At 46.1% G+C, this 17986-nt stretch overlaps 3 long non-coding RNA genes across 3 annotated transcripts in view; 2 read left to right on the forward strand and 1 right to left on the reverse strand.

Moving 5' to 3' along the window:
* Window positions 1-386: 386 nt before the first annotated feature.
* Window positions 387-6856, forward strand: LOC309333660. Its single transcript, XR_014152651.1, has 2 exons — window positions 387-665; window positions 6368-6856. It is a non-coding gene; the product is annotated as an uncharacterized lncRNA (long non-coding RNA).
* Window positions 6486-16900, reverse strand: LOC309333598. Its single transcript, XR_014152563.1, has 4 exons — window positions 16863-16900; window positions 14324-14377; window positions 13624-13823; window positions 6486-6615 (listed from the first exon to the last, which is right to left on the reverse strand). It is a non-coding gene; the product is annotated as an uncharacterized lncRNA (long non-coding RNA).
* LOC309333672 overlaps window positions 10620-17986 on the forward strand; it is a 38430-nt gene continuing 31063 nt past the window's right edge. The window contains exon 1 of the long non-coding RNA XR_014152662.1: window positions 10620-11943. This is a non-coding gene — a long non-coding RNA (uncharacterized lncRNA). The remainder of the gene's footprint in view (window positions 11944-17986) is intronic.

Consider the following 17986-nt stretch of genomic DNA (forward strand, 5'->3'; position numbering starts at 1 on the left):
ATGAGTTACCGAGCCCAATTCAAAGTGTTGGTTTTGACCTATAAAGACCCATGCGGACCCTGTGATCATCATCTGAGACCTTGCTGGATCAGGCCAATGGCCCATTTAGTTCAACCTCCTCTTCTCATGGTGGGTGACCAGATGCCCATGATGGGAAGCCCACAAGGAGGACCCGGTCACAAGAGCAACACTCTCCTGCATTTTGCAGCAACTGGGATTCAGAATCTTTACGGTCTCCACCTGTAGCAGGAAGAGCATAGGCAAAGCGATTTTGGTAGCTCAGAAGCTGACACCCTCCTTGGGGCAGCAGAGCTCTATGGAAACAAAGGTGACATCACAAAAGGAAGGAGGAGAAATGGAAAGGAGTGATCCTCTTTCCTCCACAAGAACCACACCCTTTCCTTTTACAAGGCTCCTGTCAAAAGAGAAGAGACTGCCCTGCTGGCTAATGATGTTTTTAGGCACCTTGGTGTGTTCTACAAATGTCAACCTCAGGGAGGTGCCCTGAAAGTGGGCCCTGAGGCCATGTTGCTGAACGGACTTCTTGCTCCAAAACAGGCCTCTCCAGAGCCCAAGAGAAAAGATATTGCTGGACAGAGAGACATGATGCCGGCAACCTTTCAAGGCCATGACCTGCTGCAGTTTCTGGACTTCTGAGTAAACAGGTAGGAAAGGAAGGGGCTGCCCACTTGAAAACCCATGGCAGATGGCCACCCAACCTCTGCTTAAAAACATCCAGTGAAGGAGAGTCCACCACCTTCCAAGGGAGTCCGTTCCACTGTTGAACAGCTCTTACTGTCAGAAAGTTCTTCCTGATGTTCAGCTGGAATCTCCTTTCTTGTATCTTGGATCCTACCCTCTGGAGCAGGAGAAAACAAGCTTGGCCCATGCTCCATAGGGCTATCACATCTCCTCTCAGTCTCCTCTTTTCCAGGCTAAACATACCCAACTCCCTCAACCATTCCTCATGAGGCTTGGTTTCCAGACCCTTCATCATCTCAGTTGCCCTCCTTGGGACTCATTCTAGCTTGTCCAGTGTGCTTCTGAAACTGGGGTGGGATGTGGCCGAGGCAGAATAAAGCAGTCCTATTGCTTCCCTTGATCTGAAGACTACACCTCTATTGGTTGCAGCCTAGTATTACATTAGCTTTTTTTGCTGCTGCATCACACTGTTGACTCAGGACAAACTTGTGGTCTACTAACACCCCTAGATCCCTCTAACGTGTGCTGCTGTCATGCCTGGTGTCCCCCATCCTATCCAGCACCTCTTCCCACTTGTGAATCCCTTCTTAAAGGATGGGGAAACTTACACACACACAGATTCTGCTAGTGAACTGAGTCTGATCCAAACAGCTGTTGCAGATAATCATAACTTGACTCCTTTATCCTTTCTCTGCTCTCTTGTCCAGGTCCTCTTCAGTTGCAGGGGGAAGTCATGGTGTGTGTATGTAATTTTCTCCCAGCCTCCCAGAATATAACTGCCTGGAGTTGCATTTAATGAGTTTAGCCAAAATGGGCTGGCTGGAGTGCCTTCTTCCTGCAAGGCAATGGAGGAACTCAATGGCAGACCGATGTGGCCCAGACAATGCCTGCCATTGTCCTGCCAGCTCTGTCTGCCAAGGCTCAGCCGAGGGATGAATGGGGCTTGTTTCTGCCGTGGGTTGCTGGCTTATTTATTTATTTGCTTGTTTAAAATGTTTCCATCCCACCCCCATCCTAGAGGCAGCTCACCACCATTGTTAAAACAACAACGCCCACCCTTTATTAAAAACACACACACGCTGCACAATCAAAACAATGAGGTGGCATTCAACCTTCCATGCAGGAGCTCAGGTTCAATCCCCAATAGCATCTCCAGGTGGGGCCAGGAAAAGACTCCCTGCCTGTAACCCCGGAGAGCTTCTGCTTCCAGTCAGTGCAGACAACACTGAGCTAGATGGACTATTGGTCTGAGTACAGTGGTACCTCGGGTTACATATGCTTCAGGTTACATACGTGTAATGGTTCCTAAGGGGGTTGCTCGTGCATAAGCAGGTGCCTATCTTCCTGGCTGGGTGCAAACACCTGGCTGGGCTGCCAAAGTGAACCTCCTCTGTCCGGACAGCCACTTGCCTGTGGCTGACTCAATCGCTGGCAGAATCCGTGAGTGGGCGTTTCTTAAACTTTTTCCAGCAAAGAAGTTCTTTGACGCCTAGTCTCTGCCTACCCTCTCTGCATGGAAGCCTCCTGCGCAGGGAGGGCGTGGGTAACGGAGGACCTCTAGTCTCTCCGCTGGTCCCAGGCAAGGAGTCATGGGATTCCCTCGCCACTTCCCCCACCAGCCTCCCTTCACCACTGGTGCTACACTGATTCTCCTCCCCAGAAGATGGGCTGCTTCTCCCGATCCCTGGACGCCCTCTGGAATCCCTCTGGGCTCCGCGCTCTCCCTCCATTACTGATGGCAGTTCCCTGACAATACACTTCAGGTTACAGACTCCGCTAACCCAGAAATAGTACCTCGGGTTAAGAACTTTGCTTCAAGATGAGAACAGAAATTGTGTTCCGGCAGCGTGGCGGCAGCAGGAGGCCCCATTAGCTAAAGTGGTGCTTCAGGTTAAGAACAGTTTCAGGTTAAGAACAGACCTCCAGAATGAATTAAGTACGTAACCAGAGGTACCACTGTATAAGACAGCTGCTTATTTAAACCATCCCTTTCTTTAGAACAGGGGGAGGCAACCTAAGGCCCAGGGGCCGGATGTGGCCCAATCACCTTCTCAATCCGGCCCACGGATGGTCCGGGAATCAGCATGTTTTTACATGAGTAGAATGTGTGCTTTTATTTAAAATGCATCTCTGGGTTATTTGTGGGGCATAGGAATTCGTTCATCCCACCCCCCAATATAGTCTGGCCCACCACGTGGTCTGAGGGACGGTGGACTGGCCCACGGCTGAAAAAGGTTGCTGACCCCTGCTTTAGAACCATGAGGACTAAAATCTCTATTTTAGTTTAGAGGAAGATGTACCACAGCTCAGTGGTACAGCATCTGTTTTGCACGCAGCAGGTCCCAGGTTCCATCAATGCTGGCATATCCAGGTAGGGCTGGGAATGTCCCCTGCCTGAAACCCTGGACAGACACTGCCAGTCAGTGTGGGCAACACTGAACTAGGTGGACCAACAGCCTGGCTCTGTATTTGGTTTTAGCTCAGCGGAAAGCTGCTGCCAGTCAGTGTACGCAATACTGAGCTAAATGGACCTATGATCTGCAATTGATCTGCAATTGAAGCCGCACATGACTGAAACATCTGAAACGCTATAGAGCCGCTGCTGCCAGTCAGTGCGTGCCATACTGAGCAAGATGAACCAAGGGTTTTCTGATTCTGTACAAGGCAGCTTCCTGTGTTCCCACTGGCCTGAGTGGCTTCTTGCTCTGACGCAGCGTGATGTAGTTGCTTCTCCACAGCTTCTGCGTTCGGATCCTTACCAACAACCCTGGGTGCTAGGCCTCTTGCATCTGCATTTTGTCAGGTGGGAGGGTGCACGGCAGGCCACCCACAAGGGTGCTGGGTTGGGAGCTGGCTTTCCCAGGCTCTGCTGCAGCACCCAAACTCTCTCCCCACCCTTCCAGGATCTTATTGCCGAGGGAGACCCTTTTCTCTCTCGCCCTTGCCTCCAAAAGGCCTATGCGAAGCCTGGATGGGTGCCAGGGGGAGGGGCGATGGGCAGGTGGCAGCCTGAGCTGGCACTTCCTTCATCCCTGCCCTTGCCTGAGCCACCATGATTTGAAGGCCTCTTGAGGGCAAATATTCTCTCGGCTGGGCGGGATCTGCCCAGACTCATCCCGGGAGCGACGTGGAACCGGAGACAGAGGAACGTTCCCACCGGAGCGCTTCCAAGTCCGTGGCTCGAGGCACTGTGTTCTTGGAGGGAGAAAGCAATAAACAGGTGGATGCAGGAACACCTGCCAGGTCCAGCGGACAGTCTCAACATGCGTAGGTATGGCCTACGGGCCAGGGGAAAGGCGGTGGCTTTGAGTTAGAGAGGAAGCCTTCTGAGGTTGTGAGCCACTTGGCTGCTTGGATCCTGGTAATGGTGGCCCCGAGCACCAGTCCTCTAATGAGATGGGTGTTTCCAGAACTCCAAGGCAGCTTTCATTTGAGGCTGGAAAGATAAAGAAATAAATCACTGGAGCGGGGTGTCAAGGACTTCTACACCTGGGGCTACAAGCCAGCCGGGCTCTCCTACAGTCAACACACAGTTGCTCCACCAGAACAAGGACATTCCTCATCATCTCAGGGATTTTCTACCTGAGAAGTTTTTACCCATGGGGCAACCCTTGAGCTTGTATTGCTGGAACAGGGGTGGCCTTTCTGTGGCCCCACAGGCCTTATCCAGCCTGCTAGTTGGTTCCTTGAGGCTTCCACAAGACCCACAGAGGGCTGTAGCTCAGAGGCGGAGCACCTGCTTTGCATGCAGAAGGTCCCAGGTTCATTCCCTAGCAGCATCTCAAGGTAGGTCGGGGGAAATGTCCCCTGCCTGGAACCAAGGGGAGCCATTGCTGCCTGTCAGAGTTGACAGTCCTGAGCAAGATGAGCCAATGGTCAGACCACTGATCCATCCAGCTCAGTACTGTCTGTGCTGACTGGCAGCAGCAGCTCCTCCAGGATTTTCAGACTGGGAAACATTCCCGGCCCTACCTGGAGATGCCACCGGCGACTGAACCTGGGGGCTTCTGCGTGCATATCTGGGACTCTACTAAGGAGCTATGGCCCTTCCCTTAAACATGAAGCAAGGTTCTAGTCATCATTCTGAAGCAAGGGTGGAATTGAATAGGAGCATACTACAGAGTCAGACCATTGGTTCCTCTAACACAGCATTATCCTATGACTCCAAGGTTCCAGGTGGGGAACATCTACCTGGAGATGCTGGAAACTGAATCTGAACCTTCTGCATGTAAAGTGGGGATGCTGGAAACTGAATGTGGACCTTCTGCATGTAAAGTGTAACAATAATATCAAGCAGTTGCATCCAGCTAAGCTGCACTTGACAGTAGATCCACTGAAATTAAGTGGCCTAAATTAGACTACAACCCAAACCTTATTATTTCAGAGTGATATTTTCTTCCTTTCTCCCCCTTCTCATAGCGCTGGAGCTGTCCCTAGACCTGAGCCTTCCTCTGATCCCGGAGGCAGCATATCAGGGCCCTTTGGGACCCCCTGTGATAGGTGTCCTTTGTGTTCCTCCCACTATGTTTCACAGGAAGAAGGTGGCATGGCATCAGGCTGATAGCCCAGAGGAGGAGGAAGTCTGGATACTGTCATAGGGGACGGATATGGGATTGGCAGAGCAGTTGGGTCTCCTCCTTGGGTTCAAAATTGGGAGGGGAGGCACTGGTGATGTGTGTGAGAGAGTCCAAAACTTGCAAGCTAAATCTAAAGTTATTTGCTTCAAGCAAATGAGGGATCTCTTGCAAGCACACTCCAGAAAATAATATAATCCACACATGATGCACCTTCAGCTAATGGTGTTTTGCAAATTCTGCCATCCAGCTTTTGAGGGTGGCTTTACAGTATATCAGGGGTAGGGATGCGGGTGGCACTGTGGGTTAAACTACAGAGCCTAGGACTTGCTGATCAGAAGGTTGGCGGTTTGAATCCCTGCGACGGGGTGAGCTCCCGTTGCTCGGTCCCTGCTCCTGCCAACCTAGCAGTTCAAAAGCATGTCAAAGTGCAAGTAGATAAATAGGTACCACTCCAGCAGGAAGGTAAACGGCATTTCCGTGCGCTGCTCTGGTTCGCCAGAAGCGGCTTAGTCATGCTGGCCACATGACCCGGAAGCTATACGCCGGCTCCCTTGGCCAATAAAGCAAGATGAGCGCCGCAACCCCAGTCAGTCACAACTGGACCTAACGGTCAGGTGTCCCTTTACCTTTTACCTTATATCAGGGGTAGGCAGAGCTTTCTTTAGCCTGAGGTCTATATTCACATATGGCAGCAGTACAGGTGCCACACAGTACTCATTCCACACTTGTAAGGAATCAGTCTTTTAGCATGGCAGCAGCTACACAGAATGATAGAATCACAGAGTTAGAAGGGACCCTGAGGATCATCTATTCCAACCCCCCTGCAATACAGAAATATGCAGCTGTCCCTTAAGGGGATCGAACCTGCAACCTTGGGGTTATCAGCACCACGCTCTAACCAATTGAGCTATCCATACATATTGGAACTCCCTGTCGACATCAGGTGGCCACTTTTGCTGCACTCTTTTTGGTGCTTGCTTAAAACATTTCTGTTTTGGCAAGCGTATCCAGACACACATAGAAGTTACAGAAGTTTTTATCTCTTGTTTGCTACAGTTGATTTTAATTCAAACACCTCTTTTTAATAGGTTCTCCTCCAAAATGTTAATTCTTTATTTTATAGCCTTAAAGGGCTCAGGACTGCAATACCTCAAGAACCACCTCTCTATACAAACCTACCTGGACCCTGAGAACATCTTCCGAGGGCCTTCTTTGTGTGCCTCCTCCACGAGAACTCTTGAGGGTGGAAACACAAGAACGGGGCCTTTTCTGCAGTGGCTCCCCATTTGTGGAATACTTTCCCTAGCGAGGTTCAGCTGGCGTCTTCACTGTACACCTTTAGGTGAAAAACGTTCCTCTTTAACCAGGCCTTTGTCTGATTGACATCCGATGTCCTTTTAAAATGTGTTGTGGAAGCAGGGATAATTGGGTTGTCCTTGTTGTTGTTGTTTTTATAATGTATTTTCTGTTTTTTATATTGTGATTTTATGTTGTGAACTGCCCTGAGTTCTACAGGTATAGGGTGGTATACAAATTTAATAAATAAATAAAAATAATAAAAATAGTTTTGTACACTGCTTAGAGGTGGGTTGTTTTTGGTTTTTTTTAAGTATCAAATGGCATATAAATGTTGTTAAATAAAAAAGAACTGCTCCAGTCTGGCTACTTGCAGCCAGAGGGAGGATCTGTTTCACAGTGCCATCACTGCAGGTGGCCAGGGGGAGGTACTGCAACTGTCAGATCAGCAGAGTCAGGCAGCTCCAGGGGCCAGGAAGATTTGGCCTGGTGCCATAAACTGCTGGCCTTGAGCGATTTTTGACACAATGACAGACTGAAGCCCTGCTTTCTCTATAGCTCTAAAAAAGGTTGCCAGCAACCATCCTGTCTATGCCCCTGTTGCAATACAGAACTGAATTTGGCAAAGCTGGGCTCGGCTAGTTTTATTTTGTTTGTTTTGGATATTTAACCATAATATCCCGTTCTTTCTTTCTTTCTTTCTTTCTTTCTTTCTTTCTTTTGCAACTTTGGGGTCATGCTGGACACCTTCAAACTATGCTGGCAAAGCAGCCTTGGCCTTCAAATAAATTTTGGCTCAAGACTCTCTGTATGCTGAAGCCTGGGATTTAGTCACATTCCACATTCTGCATTCAAATGAAACCATCAGAGACAATCCAACAAGCTTTTAACATGGTGCAGTGTTTTGATTTGAGGATGGCTGGAGGCTAAAAAAAACAACAACACCGCACAAGAAATCCTCTGCTGAAGAATCAAACTCCTCCTTGGAACAATAACAAAGGTGACATCATCAATATCACCACTGGGCTTCCTTTGTTATGGAAGGAGGTAATTAATGAGACAACAAGTGTGCTCTGGACTGCTTGCAATCTCAAATTATCACTGTTTACATGCTTTGCTGCTTTTTTTTTTTTTGCTCATAAATGTCCCTTTGATGTTACAACGGGTTTATTTTTACCCAGCCATTGCCTGTCGCAACAGCTGCTATAACCCCATTTTGTCCTTCCTGGGGTAGAAACAGCAAAGAAGACCAGCCTTCTCAGTAGGAAGAATGGGACCATGGGGATGAGCAGTCAATTTTTTTAAAGAAAGGATGTCTGGTTTAAAAATAGGCCGAAAAGTTAGGTACCTGGGAATTTGGCTGATTTTTGAGAATAATTATATTAAATTGTGGAAGGAAGTTAAGAAAGAGTTGGAGATATGGGGAGAATGAAACTCCCCCTGTTAGGCAGAATTTCAACCATTAAAATGAATATATTGCCTAGGATGCTGTTTTTATTCCAATCAATCCCAATTGTAAACAATTTAAGCTGATTCAAAGAATGGAAAAAAGATATCTCTACATTTATCTGGCAGGGTGAAAGTCAAGAATGAAACATAAAATTATGATAGATACTAAAGAAAGAGGGGGCTTTGCTCTCCCAGATTTGCATGTGTATTATGAGGCAGCTAGTTTGTGTTGGTTAAAAAATGGATTGTATTGGACAATTGCAGACATCTTAGATTTAGAGGCTCATGACAAAATCCGGCTGACATGCATGTCTCTGGTATGGAAGGCTAAAATCTACAAGAGTTTTATGAACCATATCCTTAGGAAGAATCTGCATAGAGTCTGGGAGAAATATAAAAATCTGCTGGAAAGAAAAACACCTTTATGGCTATCTCCCATTGAAGCAATTATGATTTAGAGAGTTAATATGGACAGACAATGGGCGACTTACAGGGAACTGCTGGATTTTACAGTGGAGGAACCCAAACTGAAATCAATGGAAAACTTAAGAAGCCATGTTATGGATTGGTTATCACCAGTTATACAATATGTTTAAACTGGATAGAAAGAATGGATTTCTGGATCAAAGATCACAATTTGAAAAAGAACTTTTACAAAATAAGGATAAACTTTTGTCTAAAATGCATAATTTTCTACTAGAATGGGAAACAAAAGATGAGCTTGTTAAAGCTTCAATGACACACTGGGCAATAGATTTGAAAGTTTACAGTAAAATATGCAGGGATATATATGTAAAATGAAAGACAAGAAGGGAGGTCATTGGATATTTTAAAGTTTGTAAAATGTTTATTTGAAATTGTAAAATTGAAAATTTTAGGAAGAATTGCAGTGATTAAAATGAATGTATTGCCAAAAATGTTATTTTTATTTCAGTCAATCCCAGTGATGAGCAATGTGAGCTGGCAAAGAATGGCAAAATGATATTACAAGATTTATCTGGAAAGGGAAGAAACCAAGAATAAAATATAAACTTTTTACTAACATTAAAGATAGAGGAGGTTTCTCTTTACCAGATTTAAAATTATACTTTGAGGTAGCCTGCATTTGCTGGATTCAGGATTGGATTAAATTAAAGAATATAGACCTGTTAGACTTGGAAGAGCATGATTGGCATGCATATTTATGGTATCAGAAGGTGAAACTCCACAAAGGATTTCATAACCATATAATAAGAAATGCAATTTTTAAGGTATGGGAGAGATATAAAGATTTAATAGAAGAAAAAACATGATGGTGGATATTCCTAGTAGAAGCAATATCTTTAAAAAAGGTAAATATGAGGACAAAATGGCCAACATATAGAGAGCTGTTAACAGAAGTGGATAACCAATTAAACTTAAAAGAATTTGAGGAAATTATAGAGAAGGTAACAGATTGGTTACAGTACTATCAAATAAAATGATAAAAAGAAAGGATTTAGCTATACAATATCAAGATTTCAAAGAGAAATTGTAGAAGATGATATAAAATTACTGTCAAAAATGTATAATTTGCTGTTGGAATGGGAAACCAAAGAGGAAGAGGTTAAGTGTGTAATGATAAAATGGGCAAAGGATGTGGGACATAATATACAGTGGTACCTCGGGTTACAGATGCTTCAGGTTACAGACGTTTCAGGTTACAGACTCCACTAACCCAGAAATAGTACCTTGGGCTAAGAACTTTGCTTCAGGATGAAAACAGAAATCACGCGGCGGCAGCGGGAGCCCCATTGGCTAAAGTGGTACCACAGGTTAAGAACAGTTTCAGGTTAAGAATGGACCACCAGAACAAATTAAGTTCTTAACCCGAAGTACCACTGTACTATTTTTCAGCAGGGTCACTGTCTCTAGCTTCCTAGAGCTGTCCAACCAGCATGATAGGGGAGCTTGTAGTCATTGGGAATAAGCCTCCACACCTTTTGTACGGATTGGATGGGCTCCCAGTGTCCCTCTGGAGAAGGTGCACAGGAAAAACCCTGAGGAGGAGTTATTCTGTCTGTTCCAATGCTCAGCATTTAGCAACACTGAAAATACAAGGTCCTTCTGTTTCAAGAGAACGGGGTGCAAGTTCTGTTACATGCACTAGAACTTCAAGGAAAATGCAACTTGAGTCTCTCCGGACGAAGATATTGCAGCACTCCAAATCGTTTGCTCATGCCCATGCCCAGAAATAGTAGATATAGATTAAAGGAAACACATGCAGATCTGCATTGATTGTTGCAATGCTTATCTATCTATCTATCTATCTATCTATCTATCTATCTATCTATCTATCATCTATCTATCTATCTATCTATCTATCATCTATCTATCTATCATCTATCTATCTATCTATCATCTATCTATCATCTATCTATATCTATCTATCTATCTATCTATCTATCTATCATCTATCTATCATCTATCTATCTATCATCTATATCTATCTATCTATCTATCTATCTATCTATCATCTATCTATCATCTATCTATCTATCATCTATCTCTATCTATCTATCTATCTATCTATCATCATTATCTATCTATCTATCTATCTATCTATCTATCTATCTATCATCTATCTATCTATCTATCTATCATCTATCTATCTATCATCTATCTATATGTTAGAAGGGTGGGTATCTGTGAGGGGGTGGGACTATGACTATCATGAAGGGACCTGCACTTCTGAATCTGCCCCTTCACTACTGTGGCTTGGCCTCCAGCCCCAAGAAACCCCCTCACTAGGGGATGCGAAAGGAGGGAGGGCAGTACATTTGCTTTGTCCTCCTGATGGCAGAAAACATTCCTGCCTTTGCACACCAGCATCTCAGCTGTGGCTGAGGAATACCAGGGGGCACGCGGAGGGTCCCAGATTGCTCCAGGATGCCCATAATAGGCCAGGAGGATGAAGACATCTGGGACAGGCCAGGGAGCAAGGCTGGGGCTCATCTCGCTCCGACTAATGTGGGAGGCTGTTCAAACGCTTTCCTCCAAATCTCTGTTTACCCTCCTCTGCTGTGTAAACAGTTCTGTGGGGGTGATTGTGGAGGCTTTGAGGTGGGAGCAGCACACAGGGGCCGCTTGAGCAAATAAATAAGGCATGAATGAGGAAGTATAGGAGGCCAACGACAAGAGGTCAGAGGGCTATCAAGGAACAGGAGGGAGCGGCCATCAATCCTTGGGACCAGAGGAGCAAACAGATGGAAGGATCAGTCAGTTTCAGTTCCCTCGCTTCTTCCGAACTCAAATCCAGTTCTTCACATTTCCTCAGCAGTTTTCTATTAATTTATTATCATGATTATCATGTGGTGTAGTGGTTAGAGTGCTGGACTAGGACCTGGGAGAATCTGCTTCAAATTTCCACTCAGCCATGAAACTCACTGAGAGGCATACATGATTCTCCCCACCCCCCACCCTATTTAAACCCTACAACACCCTGCGAGGTGGGTTAGGCTGAGAAGCAGTCACTGGCCTCATGAGCTTCATGGTTGCGTGCGGATCTGAACCCTGGTCTCTCCCAGGTGCTAGTCTGAGACTCTAACCACCACACCACATTGGCTTGCTTCTTCCCTATTTTGTTTTGGAACTTAATCATGGCTGGTTCTCCTTTCTATCTGTGGAAATGCCACCCTTTCAAGGCCTCTCCCTGATTTCAAAGAGATGCATCAGCCAGTCACTAGCCCCAGTCTCTTCCGGGAGAGGGGGCTGGCTGGAGCCATCAAGATCTGCTCCGAACAATCGTTTCCTTTCCCAGGCACCTTTGGGGTGGAGTGGGGGGGGGGGAAATGCAGCAGGGCTTTTGAGATACAAATGGAGCAGCTGAATCAACACCTCCCTCCTCAGAGGGGTCTGCCCCTCCGAAGATAGCTGGATCCAGCCTGGAGAAAGAGGAAGTGTGAGCAGCAGGATGAAATTTATAGGGAGGCGGCCTAGGAGACTGACTTAAGGGCTGTCCTCTGTTGGAAGCACAAGGTGTGGGTGGGAGGGAATTCAATTCAGATTGCATCTAAAGGCAAATTGACCAAACTCTTGGAATTTTGACCAAATTGACCAAACTCTTGGAATATAGGGACGTGAGTGGTGCTGTGGGTTAAACCACAAAGCCCAGGACTTGCTCGGTCCCTGCTCCTGCCAACCTAGCAGTTTGAAAACACGTCAAGTGCAAGTAGATAAATAGGTACTGCTCTGGCGGGAAGGTAAATGGCGTTTCCGTGCACTGCTCTGGTTCGCCAGAAGCGGCTTAGTCATGCTGGCCACGTGACCCGGAAGCTGTACACCATCTCCCTCGGCCAATAAAGCAAGATGAGCCCCACAACCCCAGAGTCGGCCACAACTGGACCTAATGGTCAGGGGTCCCTTTACCTTGGAATTTTGCAGTGCGATTCTTCAGCCAAGTCATGTGTGCAAAAATGCATACAAAGTGTGCATAAAATATGCATATATTGGTAAATAGCAACATATGAAGATGCACTAAGTATGGGGAAATGGCTCTGCAGAAATGTGTATTGTTGTTTAGTCGTCTTATATTATGAACATAAAGAGAGCCTGGCTGCTGGATCAGACCAGTGCCCCATCTGTTTCAGCATCCTCTTCTCACAGTGGCCACCCAATGCCCCACAGACATGAAGCAGCTGCCTTGGGTGGCAGAATCCTGTAGGTCAGCATCCCCACCTGCCCCTGCCAGGGTCACACAGTGGTGATGGTAGCAGTGGAGGCTTACTGTGAGATAGCATGGAACTCTTGTAAGATATTGAAGCTCCACAAGTTCTTGTGGAAGTTCTACAAGATTTACAAGATCTCACGGGTAACTCCGGTGAGGCTTGGGATGGGCATGTGTGTGTGATGTGGCACCTTCCCGTTTTGCCTCAGGTGGCAAAACAGGATGGTCAGGCCCTGTTCAGAAGAAAGCCCACAAGGAGGGCCCACTAGTTGTTGCTTTCTCCGTCATCTGGTAGACTGCTGCTGCATGTCGCTGTTCTCTCATATAGACCTCTCGATGGGGAGCAAAAGCTGGATCAGGCCAATGGCCCATCTAGTCCACCGTTTTGTTCTTAGAGTAGCCAACCAGCAGCTTCCAGCAACTGGAATTCAGAAACATTACCACCTCTTAATTGTGGAGGCACAGCACAACCATCTTGGCTAGTAGCCATGAAAAGCCCCATCCTCTTCCATGAATTTGCCCAATCCTATTTGAAAGCCTTCTAGGTCGGTGGCCACCACTGCCTCCTGTGGGAGGGAGTTCCACAGTTTAACGATGCACTATATATGAACAAGTCCTTTCTTCTATCTCTCCTGAACCTTCCAACATTCATTGGACTTCCGCAGAGTCCCAGTGTTACGAGACAGAAGGCGATAGCTTTTCTCTGTCCACTTTCTCCACTCCCTGCATTAATCCACTCCTAGCATGTCAGATCAGATCCCTGGGCTGGAGCTCAGCCACCCCACCCCACATGACAGAGGGCCAGAGTTTCTTTGCATCTCCCTGCCTGGCTAGCGTTTGCAGCCTTCCTGGCTCCCACACCTCCCTTTCCTGCCCCGCTTTCCTCCCCGCTTCTCCAGAGAGCTTCGCCCCCACCTTAAAAGGGCTTCCTCTGAGGGCTGCTCCTGATACGGCCCACTGGAGGCCTCTCCGCCTGAACTTCCTCCGTCTGCTCCATTCCTGAGAAATCCCAGACAGTCTCTTGCTGCAAAGGCCCCCAAAGGACTCTGGGGAAAAACGCCTCCTCCTCCTCCTTCTGCAGGGCTCGCGTGGAAAAAGCTTCTGCTGCAGTTGTCCTGGCAAAAAGAAGAGGGAAATGTGGTGTGGGGGCACACACACCTTGTGGAATTTGCGTTTGGGGGAAGATCCAAATCCCACGCAACACCTCCTCCTCCTCCTCCTCCTCCTTCAGGTGTGTGTGTTTGGGGGAGTGGAACAAGAATAAGTCTAGGGGTAATGCTGTTGCTACTACTACGTACCACCAATAATAATTTATTTCATAATATGTAAACACTGCTGGATTGTAAAAAGAAACACAAGCCTCAAAGCGTTTTTACAAAAAAAGGTTAAAACAATTAAATGATCAATAAGAAAATTATCAATTAGAAGACTACCAAAAAGTTAAAATAACATTAAATGTTAAAATGCGCACCAGCTTTTGAAGCACCTGAATTGCGCAAAAGGAGGATGTTTTTAGCAGGTGCTGGAAAGGGTATAGCAAAGGTGCCTCCTGCCTGTTGTCAATAGGCAGGGAGTTCCAAAGTGTGAACGCTACCACACTAAAATACAGTCATACCTCAGGTTGAAGTAGCTTCGGGTTGAGCGTTTTCGGGTTGTGCTCCACGGCGACCTGGAAGTAACAGAACGCGTTACTTCCAGGTTTCGCTGCTTGCACATGCGCAGACGCTCAAAATGACATCATGCACATGCGCGGAAGTGGTGAATTGCGACCTGCGCACACACAGACGCGGGTTGCGTTCACTTCAGGATGCGAACAGGGCTCCAGAACAGATCCCGTTCACATCCAGAGGTACTACTACTACTACTACTACTAAGAATAATAATAATTTATACTCCGCCCATCTCTTGGGCGGCTCCCAACAGAATATTAAAAATACAATAAAAGATGCATAATGGATATTGTATGTCACCTGTAACAGTGCCAGTTCCACCAACGGAAGTGTATATGATTGGCATATAGGGGGTAAGTGATCTTGTAGGTATAATAATGATGATGGGAAGAAATTCAATTCAGTTGATGTTTAAAGGCAAACTTAGTTAATCTGCACTGCCCAAAACTAATTCTCCAAATTTTGCAATGCAGTTCACCAGCTCAGTACTGTGTACAAAAATGAATACATTAGGGGAAACTGTCCGTGAAAAACGAATAATGAAAATGATATACAGGAATACACTAAATATGGAGAAATAGTTTCCAAAAATATGTATGTTCATAAAAAATGGCATACAAAAACGTGTTAGTTAGGAGAAATTTGGACTAAAATGCTAATGAATTCTCTTGAAGATTTAAAATAATAAAAATAACAATAATTATAGCAAATTATTATTTGCTGCAGAAATGTAGAGGACTGAAATTCAGATTGCAAAAAGAGAAATGGAGGTGGCCTTCACACAGCAGTTCATCCTGTTTTAATTTCAGCATTATATTCATTTGCAAATAACCTGGAAATGAGTGCTAAACTTGTGCTGTATTCTAGTATATTTTTAGAAGTGGTTTTTAAGTCACATGAAAGCTGGAGCATAAGTGTAAGAAGAGCCCTGGGTGGCTTCCAGTGCTTTCAGAAGCATTGTAGCCATCAATCATGGAGGCAGAGCCTAGCCATTGTGGCTAATAGCCATTGATAGTCTTATTCTTCGTGAATTTGTCCAATTCTCTTTTAAAGTCATCCAAGTTGGCAGCTATCACTGTTGGAGGAAAGTGGAATGCTTCCCTCTCAGTGGCGAAAGCTGTGGAGTAGGCGGAGTGCTGCCTCTTACACTTCCACCACCTGAGGTAGTGTCTGAAATATAGCCAGTACTTGTTTGCAAGCCTCTCTGTATAAGTTAACTCCACCCTTAAAAGCTGAGCCTTTTTTTTGTTCTCTCCAGACAATATGTGTTTTCTCTCTCTCTTTCATCTCCACTCATCCTGCAAATAGTTCCTGCCTAAATAAAGCCTTTGAACTACAGAAACTATAAGTGATCTTTTCAATCTAGTCCACCCTAGCTGCAAGGTCTGTTAAAAATCACTGCTTCCTGTGAGAGTCAGTGCCACAGTTGAAGTTAAGTGTGAAGGACTTTCTTAAGTATGCCTAAGGATGATTCAAGGAAGGGACAAGGGATGTTGCTGGGTGATACAGGCTCTGTGACTCTGGTGTGCTGCCTTAAGACATACCAGAGAGCCATTGGCAGGAAGGATCCTATAGCTGTGCTCCAAGCCAAAGACAGTTGGAGGAAGGCAGTCTCTTGGTACCCATCCACATCTCACTAAGGATGCAGCATGGCAGCTGAGCAGCTTACATTGATTTTCCATTACACACACACACACACACACACACACACATACGGGTCTGCATTTCTCCCAGGACATTCTATACAAGATCTCAAAGTAGCTGTTTTACTACAAAGGAATTTCAGAAATAGACTGGAAAGAGAAGCTGCTGAATTACAACTTATCACCAAACTTAAAACCATGGAGAAACCTGGTCTGAACAAAGACCTTGGATTCTTATCTCATTATACATGACAAAGCCATTTTTCACCTTTTCACCCCTTGCTTTTTCCTGTAAGACCTATTGCAGTCGTTAAGAGTCGTCAACAGGCTCATCACAGCTATCTGCCAATCACCCATTCCCACCACCCTTCTGAGTAATACCCCTCCCCACCTTCTCACTATATAGAAGGGTCTGGAAACTTCTGTTTCAGTGTATCTGAAGAAGTGTGCATGCACACGAAAGCTCATACCAAGAACTGACTTAGTTGGTCTTTAAGGTGCTACTGGAAGGAATTTGTTTTGTTTTGACTATGGCAGACCAACACGGCTACCTATCTGTAACTGGGTCTGCATTGGCGAGGGTTGCTGTTGTGCTCAGATCCTGCTTGAAGACTTCCCATATTGGGCATCTGGTTGACCACTGTGAGAAGAGAATGCTGAACTAGATGGACCAGTAGGGTTCTTAATGTCTTATAGGGACGCGGGTGGCACTGTGGTCTAAACCACTGAGCCTCTTGGGCTTGCCAATCAGAAGGTCGGCACTTCGACAGGGTGAGCTTCTGTTGCTCTGTCCCAGCTTCTGCCAACCTAGCAGTTCTAGTGCAAGTAGATAAATAGGTACCGCTGTGGCAGGAAGGTAAACGGCATTTCCATGTGCTCTGGCTTCCATCATGGTGTTCCATTGCACCAGAAGTGGCTTAGTCATACTGGTCACATGACCCGGAAAGCTGTCTGTGGCCTGAAGTGAGGTGAGCGCTGCACCCCATAGTCACCTTTGACTGGACTTAACCATCCTGGGGACATTTACCTTTACATTTTTTACCTTTAATGTCTTATGTGCTTAATGTTTAGCTTAAATTTGATTCTGTAGCTTTAACCTAGCTGTTTCTTATTGCTGGCTAGTTCCTCTGTGGAAGCACCAAAATGCATCTTCAAGCTTTCCCTCTAGATCACTGAGGACTAGCAACTTGAGGGTACAAATTCATAAAGGGCTCTACCAGGCTCTTCTGTGTCCTCTGCCTTCTTCATGTGGGTCCTGCTCTGGTGAGGCATTCTTGTGGCAACTCTTGTTTGATTTGGGAGCATCTGGCCACTGCTCTGGAGTGGGGCCTGTTTTTAGCAAATCCATCAATGCTTTTCTTTTGATCTCTTGAGAGGAAGGAGGCCACTGGCAATGCATTTACTGATATGCAACTGCTCTGTCCCAGCTGTAAAGTTCCCAACTGTTTCTGGTGGATGTGAGAGTGGATCCAGGGCTTCTGTTGTTAAGAGCCCATTTGGGCTGTGGGTCCAGCCTCCCTGCTGCTATCAGACACCCCCATGTTCCATCATTCTGGGTGACAGAATCATGGGGCCACTTTCTTCTCACATACAGGGCCATGAGTTGCTTTTTCACCAGAGCAGCATTGGGGAGCCATTTCCTTTTGTGCTTTGAGGAGGATCCACAAAGATCAGGAGTGGATCTTCATTTTAGAGCCCCATCACTTTAACTTTCTGCTGCCACTATGAGCAATACTTGTAGGATGCATGGGAGGCAAAAAGGCTTCCTGGTCCCCTTGTGGAAAAAGCCTAGCATTTCCTCACCAACTTTCCTTCCACAGATTGAAGAGCAAAAGTCTCTTGAAAAGTCAGATTAGCTTTCCTCTTCTGTATCTCACTGGTACATTTTAAGGAAGCTGCCTTCTACAGAGTCAGACTTGTTGGGCCACCCAGCTCAGTATTGTCCACACTGGCTGGCCGCAGTGA

This window comes from Podarcis erhardii (assembly GCF_964252035.2).
Source record: "Podarcis erhardii genome assembly, chromosome: Z".
NCBI classification, from domain to species: Eukaryota; Metazoa; Chordata; class Lepidosauria; order Squamata; family Lacertidae; genus Podarcis; species Podarcis erhardii.